This window comes from Lepidochelys kempii, chromosome 6 (assembly GCF_965140265.1).
Source record: "Lepidochelys kempii isolate rLepKem1 chromosome 6, rLepKem1.hap2, whole genome shotgun sequence".
Lineage (NCBI taxonomy): Eukaryota > Metazoa > Chordata > Testudines > Cheloniidae > Lepidochelys > Lepidochelys kempii.
In genome coordinates this window covers 89,432,832-89,441,365 of record NC_133261.1, presented here as the reverse complement: position 1 = coordinate 89,441,365, position 8,534 = coordinate 89,432,832, and positions in this window count along the sequence as shown.

The window sequence follows — 8,534 nt, the reverse complement described above, 5'->3', positions numbered from 1 at the left end:
ACCCAAACTCCCTCCCAGATTCCGCACCACAAACCCCTCCTTCACACCAACTACCTGCTCCAGACTCCCACACCCAAACTCCCTCCCAGAGCCTGCACCCCCCTCCTCCATCCCTACCTGCACCCCAACTCCCTGCTCCAGAATCAGCCCGAAGCCCCCTGCCACACTCCGAACCCTTGGGCCCCAACCTTCAGCCCAGAGCCCACACCCCAACCACCTGCCCCAGCCCAGTGAAAGTGAATAAGGGTGGGGGAGAGTGAGCGGGGGATGGGGTCTCAGAGAAGGGGCAGGGCAGAGGGCGGGACAAAGGAGTTTGGGTTTGTGCAGTTAGACAGTTGGCTACCCTAATCAGACTGCCTATACATGCTCAGGTCAGGATAGCAAAGGGGCAGTGTGCATGTGTAGCGGGACCCACCCGCTCAAGTCCACAAACAGCTCAGAGACCTTTTTGCTGGTAAAACACCCAGTCCAGTTTATTTACAATATTAATTTCCACCACCCTTGTACTCTATATAGCTTCAATCCTACAGTTCGGGAGCCCTCAGCTCCTGAGGCAAACAGGGAAGAGTGAGCAAGCGACTGGTAAGTGATCTCGCTCTCTCTCTCTAGCTATCTGCTTCCCACATTCTTCCTGTGTCTTTTGTACCATCTGCCTAATGGCTTAATTAGCTTCTTATTTCTCCTCAGCTCAGTCAGGCGCACCTCTTTTCAATGAGATCTGCTCAGCCTCTGCTGTAACTAGAACTGCAATGACCAGAGTGCTGGCTCAGCTGCTGTTGCCCAATGCTCTGACACAGAGCACTGTGAAAGGGGCTGTGTGTAGGAGAAAAGCCCCAGATGCACCCCTTAGGGAGAGAGAGAGAGGAGAAGGGGTTTAACCCCTCATTTTCACCCCGACTTGTTCAGTAACAATACTAATCATTGCTGGGTGAAGGACACACTTGCTTTTGCCTTTTGTGGAGTCTGTGGGATTTGTAGGCCTTACCTCTGAGTATCATGAGACTCCCCTGGTTCACAGTGGACAGAAGGGGAGCTGTGTAGGAGCCTTGCTTCTTTCCCCAGGGAGCTAGGACACACTTCAGTATCAGAGAGGAGATTCTGGATCCTTTCAGGGTTTTCCCCCTCCAGCCCAGATCTGATGTGGGACTTGCCTCCCGAACTAGACAGAGCTTCCTCTTCATCCTTGGGCCTTGTCTACACTACAAAATTACTCCGATTTTACAGAAGTCAATTTTTGGGAACAGATTGTATAAAGTAGAGTGCATGCGTCCACACTAAGCACATTAATTCGGCGATGTGTGTACACAGTACTGTGGCAAGCATTGACGTTCTGAGCGGTGCACTGTGGGTAGCTATCCCACAGTTCCCACAGTCCCCGCTGCCCATTGGAATTCTGGGTTGAACTCCCAATGCCTTATGGAGTCAAAAATTTGTCACGGGTGGTTATGGGTAAATGTCATCAGTCAACCCTCCCTCCGTGAAAGCAACGACAGACAATCATTTTGCGCCCTTTTCCCTGGATTGCCCGAGCAGATGCCATAGCACAGCAAGCATGGAGCCCATTCAGCTCACCGCAGCAGTTATGACCATTGTAAACACCTCGTACATTATTGTGCAGTTTATGCAGAACCAGAACCTGAAAAACCAGGCGAGGAGGCAACGGCAGCGTGGTGAAGAGAGTGATGAGGACATGGACACAGATTTCTCTAAAACCGCGGTCCCTGGCAATTTGGAGATCATGGTGTTAAAGGGGCAGGCTCATGCCGTGGAACACCAATTCTGGGCCCGGGAAACAAACACAGACTGGTGGGATTGCATAGTGTTGCAGGTTTGGGATGATTCCCAGTGGCTCCGAAACTTTTGCATGTGTAAGGGCACTTTCATGGAACTTTGTGGCTTGCTTTCCCCTGCCCTGAAGCGCAAGAATACCAAGATGAGAGCAGCCCTCACAGTTCACAAGTGAGTGGCAATAGCCCTGTGGAAGCTTGCAACACCAGACAGCTACCAGTCAGTCGGTAATCAATTTGGAGTGGGCAAATCGACTGTGGGGGTTGCTGTGATGCAAGTAGCCAACGCAATCATTGAGCTGCTGCTATCAAAGGTAGTGACTCTGGGAAATGTGCAGGTCATACTAGATGGCTTTGCTGCAATGGGATTCCCTAAGTGTGATGGGGCCATAGACAGAACCCATATCCTTAACTTGGCACGGGAGCACCAAGGCAGTGAGTACATAAACCAAAAGGGGTACTTTTCAATGGTGCTGCAAGCACTGGTAGATCACAAGGGACATTTCACCAACGTCAACATGGGGTAGCTGGGAAAGGTTCATGACGCTCGTGTCTTCAGGAACTCTGGTCTGTTTAAATGGCTGCAGGAAGGGATTTACTTCCCAGTCCAGAAAATAATTGTTGGGGATGTTGAAATGCCTTTAGTTATCCTTGGGTTCATGAAGCCGTGTACAGGCACCCCAGACAGTAGTAAGGAGCTGTTCAACTATAGGCTGAGCAAGTGCAGAATGGTGGTAGAGTGTGCATTTGGACATTTAAAAGGTTGCTGGCACAGTTTACTGACTTACTCAGACCTCAGCGAAACCAATATTCCCATTGTTATTGCTGCTTGCTGTGTGCTCCACAATCTCTGAGAGAGTAAGGGGGAGACATTTATGGTGGAGTGGGAGGTTGAAGCAAATCACCTGGCCACTGAAAACGTGCAGCCAGACACTAGGGAGGTTAGAAGAGCACAGCAGAAAGCACTGCGCGTCAGAGAAGCTTTGAAAACCAGTTTCATGACTGGCCAGGGTACCGTGCGACACTTCTGTTTGTTTCTCCTTGATGAAAACCCACCCCCTTGGTTGACTCTAATTCCCTGTAAGCCACCCACCCTCCCCCCTTCGATCACAGCTTGCTTGCAAAGGAAATAAAGTCACTATCGTTTAAAAACCATGTGTTTTTTATTAATTGATTATAAAAATAGGGAGAACTCACAAGGTAGCCCGGGTGGGGTGTGGGAGGAGGGTAGGAGGGAAGGAAAAGGCCACTTCAAAACTTGTTGAATGACAGCCTTCTGTTGCTTGGGCTGTCCACTGGGGTGGAGTGCTTGGGTGCCCGGAGCCTCCCCCCCACCCCCTGTTCTTGGGCGTCTGGGTGAGGAGGCTATGGAACTTGGGGAGGAGGGAGGGCGGTTAAACAGGAGCTGCAGCAGCAGTCTGTGATCCTGCTGCCATTCCTGAACCTCCACCAGATGATGGAGCATGTCCATTTGATCCCACAGTAGCCCCAGCGTTGCATCCTGCCTCCTCTGATCTTCCCGCCGCCACCTCTCATCTTGATTGTCCCTCCTGTCCTCACGTTCATTGGCCACTTTCCTGTACTGTGCTACTGTGTCCCTCCACACATTCTGCCGAGCTCTGTCAGTGCCAGACAACTGCATGAGCTCAGAGAACATTTCATCGCGCGTGCGTTTTTTTTGCCGCCTTATCTGAGATAGCCTTCGAGACGGAGGAGGGAGGCTTGAAACATTTGCAGCTGCGGGAGGAAAAAAAGGGAGTGAAGTATTTAAAAAGATACATTTTACAGAACTACGGCTATACTCTTTCACGGTGAACAACACTATTCACATTACATAGCACATGTGATTTCGGTACAAGGTCGCATTTTGCATCTTATATTGAGTGCCTGCGGCTTTGGTGTTAGAGATCACACACGCAGCCCGGGGCAACAGAATTCGGCTTGCAGACAGCCATGGTAAGCCATAGTCTTTTGGCTTCTGCAACCTTCATAACAGCAGCGCCCTCCTTTCCCATACCAAGCAAAGCCCATTGAGTTGGCCATTTAGTGCTGCGGTTTTCCTGTTAACGTGCAGCAGCAGAAACCAAACTAACACCTCCCCCACCTCAATCCAATTCTCTGGGATGATCGCTTTACCCCTCCTCCCACCACGTGGCTGGTTTCAGGGAAGATCCCTGGCTAGCCAAATGCAAACAGCTCAGCACCAATGCCCACCCCCCCAATCACTTGGCTAACTGCGGGGAGGATTTCTTTTCAGCCACAGGCAAACAGCTCAGTAGGAGCGGCCACCTCTGAATGCCCCCTTAATTAAATTCCCCTATTTCAACCAGGTCAACCATATCACTCTCCTGAGGATAACACAGAGAGATAAAGAACGGAAGTTGCTTGAATGCCAGCAAACACCAGGACCATAAGCTGCCAGGCTTTGTCATGCAATGATAACAGATTACTTGCTACTAGCATGGCATGGTAAAGTGTCCTACCATGGAGGACGGAATAAGGCTGCTCTCCCCAGAAACCTTCTGCAAAGGCTTTTACTGTACCTCCAGGACAGCTTCATGGAGATGTCCCTGGAGGATTTCCGCTCCATCCCCAGACACGTTAACAGACTTTTCCAGTAGCTGTACTGGCCACGAACGCATCCCAAGCCTTCAGGGCTACTTAATCATTAAAAAATGCTTGATTTTATAACATTTATTATATTTTAAAAAGGTACACTCACCAGAGGTCCCTTCTCCAGCTTGTTTGGGTTGGGAGGGTATTTCAGTCAGGGTGATAAAAAGATCCTGGCTGTTGGGGAGAACGGTGTGCTGTGTGCTCTCCTCAAGCTCGTCTTTCTCCTCCTCATCTTCCCCGTCCGCAAAATCCTCAGGCATGGCAGAGAGTACCCCATCATCGGAGTCCACGGACAGGGGTGGGGTCCTGGTGGCCCCCCTAGAATTGCATGCAGCTCAGCGTAGAAGTGGCATGTCTGGGGCTCTGTCCCGGAGCGTCCGTTTGATTCTTTGGTTTTCTAGTACGCTTGTCTGAGCTCCTTAAGTTTCACGTCCCTGCTGTAGCCTCTGTCCATCATAGCCTTGGAGATTTTTTGAAATGTTTTGGCATGTCGTCTTTTGGAACGTAGTTCTGATAGCATGGATTCCTCTCCCCATACAATGATCAGATCCAGTACCTCCTGTTCGGTCCATGCTGGAGCTCTTTTTCAATTCTGGGACTGCATGGTTACCTGTGCTGATGAGCTCGCCTGACCAAACAGGAAATGAGATTCAAAAGTTCCCAGGGCTTTTCCTGTCTACTTGGCCAGTGCATCCGAGTTCCGAGTGCTGTCCAGAGCGGTCACAATGGTGCACTGCCGGATACCTCCCGGAGACCAATACCGTCGAATTGCATCCACACTAACCCTCATTCGAAACGGCGATGTATATTTCAGTGCTAATCCCCTCATTGAGGAGGAGCACAGAAATTGATTTTAAGACCCTTTTATGTCGGAAAAAATGGCTTCATTGTGTGGATGTGCAGGGTTAATTCGATTTAACGCTGCTAAATTTGACATAAACTCGTAGTGTAGACCAGGCCTGTCCTCAGAAGCTACTGACTGGGCTTTTCTCTGCTGGAGCCATGATTCCTTGGTAGGGTGGGGACCCAACAAACCAGTTGGACTTTGAGTCCCCTACCCTGGCAGTGCAAGGGTCAGGTGGCTGGCCACAGGCAGGACATAATTCAACCTCTGTAGAGCCTGTAAAGGGAACAGTGCTTAGATTTACATCAGGTGTTTGCAGAACAGCTCTGCTGTGCTTGAGTGGGGACAGAGGAGGCCAGCACAGAGGTGCTACAGCAGCAGATCCAAGTGTCTGAAACCACAATGCTGCTAGTTACTCGATCCAGGGGTGGAAGATTATAAGTCGTAACTACATGAAAACAAATACAAATACAGGTTTTAAAACTAAATGGTAGGGAGAAACTGAACCACCAACTTGTTCCAATGTTGGTGGCAGAAAATCTGGTGGTGTGAGCTGAAGAACAGAATTCTAGTCCTGGAGTCTCCAGTAACAACACTGAACCACCTCCAAGTTCTATGGGTGAGGGGCATTAGGTCTTGAATAATGAATGAGGAGAGAAGTTGTGCAACAGAAATCCTTACTCAGCTGTTACCCAGGCAACATGCACATTGACTCAGACTCAGACTTTAAGGTCAGAAGAGACCATTATGATCATCTAGTTTGACCTCCTGCATAATGCAGGCCACAGAATCTCACCCACCCATTCCTGCAATAAACCTCTCACCTATGTCTGAGCTATTGAAGTCTTCAAATCATGGTTTAAAGACTTCAAGGTGCAGAGAATCCTCCAGCAAGTGACCCATGCCCCATGCTGCAGAGGAAAGCAAAAAACCCCGAGGGCCTCTTCCAATCTGCCCTGGAGGAAAATTCCTTCCCGACCCCATATATGGCGATCAGCTGAACCCTGAGCACGTGGGCAAGATTCACCAGCCAGATATCCAGGAAAGAATTCTGTGTAGTAACTCAGATCCCACCCCATCTAAGATCCCATCACAGGCCGTTGGGCCTAATTACCAGGAATAGTCAATATGCCAAAATCATGTTATGCCATCATACCATCTCCTCCATAAACTTATCGAGCTTAATCTTGAAGCCAGATAGGTCTTTTGCCCCCACTGCTTCCCTTGGAAGGCTGTTCCAGAACTTCACTCCTCTGATGGTTAGAAACCTTCATCTAATTTCAAGTCTAAACTTCCTGATGGCCAGTTTATATCCATTTGTTCTGTGTCCACATTGGTACTGAGCTTAAATAATTCCTCTCCCTCCCTGGTATTTATCCCTCTGATATATTTATAGGTAGCAATCATATCTCCCCTCAGCCTTCTTTTGGTTACACTAAACAAGCCAAGCTCCTTGAGTCTCCTTTCATAAGACAGGTTTTCCATTCCTCGGCTCATCCTAGTAGCCCTTCCCTGTACCTGTTCCAGTTTGAATTCATCCTTCTTAAACATGGGAGACCAGAACTGCACACAATATTCCAGATGAGGTCTCACCAATGCCTTGTATAATGGCACTAACATCTCCTTATCTCTACTGGAAATACCTCGCCTGATGCACCCCAAGACTGCATTAGCTTTTTTCACGGCCATATCACATTGGCGGCTCATAGTCATCCTGTGGTTAACCAACACTCCAAGGTCCTTCTCCTCCTTCGTTACTTCCAATTGATGTGTCCCCAGCTTATAACTAAAATTCTTGTTATTAATCCCTAAATGCATGATCTTACACTTCTCACTATTAAATTTCATCCTATTACTATTACTCCAGTTTACAAGGTCATCCAGATCTTCCTGTATGATATTCCGGTCCTTCTCTGAATTGGCAATACCTCCCAGCTTCATGTCATCCGCAAACTTTATTTGCACACTCCCACTTTTTGAGCCGAGGTCAATAATAAAAAGATTAAATAAGATTGGTCCCAAAACCGATCTCTGAGGAACTCCACTGGTAACCTCCCTCCAGCCTGACAGTTCACCTTTCAGTATGTCCCACTGTAGTCTCCCCTTTAACCAATTCCTTATCCACCTTTCAATTTTCATATTGATCCCCATCTTTTCCAATTTAACTAATAATTCCCCATGTGGCACCGTATCAAACGCCTTACTGAAATCTAGGGAAATTAGATCCACTGCATTTCCTTTGTCCAAAAAATCTATTACTTTCTCAAAGAAGATCAGGTTGGTTTGGCATGATCTATCTTTTGTAAAACCATGTTGTATTTTGTCCCATTTACCATTGACCTCAGTGTCCTTAACTACTTTCTTCTTCAAAATTTTTTTCCAAGACCTTGCATACTACAGATGTCAAACTAACAGGCCTGTAGTTACCCGGATCACTTTTTTTCCCTTTCTTAAAAATGGGAACTATGTTAGCAATTCTCCAGTCATACGGTACAACCCCGGAATTTACAGATTCATTAAAAATTCTTGCTAATGGGCTTGCAATTTCATGTGCCAGTTCATTTAATATTCTCGGATGAAGAGTATCTGGTCCCCTGTCAAGGTTCTCCCCCCACTCTGAACTCTAGGGTACAGATGTGGGGACCTGCATGAAAAACCTCCTAAGCTTATCTTTACCAGCTTAGGTCAAAACTTCCCCAAGGTACAAAATATTCCACCCTTTGTCCTTGGATTGGCCGCTACCACCACCAAACTAATACTGGTTACTGGGGAAGAGCTGTTTGGACGCATCTTTCCCCCCAAAATACTTCCCAAAACCTTGCACCCCACTTCCTGGACAAGGTTTGGTAAAAAGCCTCACCAATTTGCCTAGGTGACTACAGACCCAGACCCTTGGATCTTAAGAACAATGAACAATCTTCCCAACACTTGCACCCCCCCTTTCCTGGGAAATGTTGGATAAAAAGCCTCACCAATTTGCATAGGTGACCACAGACCCAAACCCTTGGATCTGAAAACAATGAGAAAGCATTCAGTTTTCTTACAAGAAGACTTTTAATAAAAATAGAAGTAAATAGAAACAAAGAAATCCCCCTGTAAAGTCAGGATGGTAGATACCTTACAGGGTAATTAGATTCAAAAACATAAAGAACCCCTCTAGGCAAAACCTTAAGTTACAAAAAAGATACACAGACAGAAATAGTTATTCTATTCAGCACAGTTCTTTTCTCAGCCATTTAAAGAAATCATAATCTAACACGTACCTAGCTAGATTACTTACTAAAAGT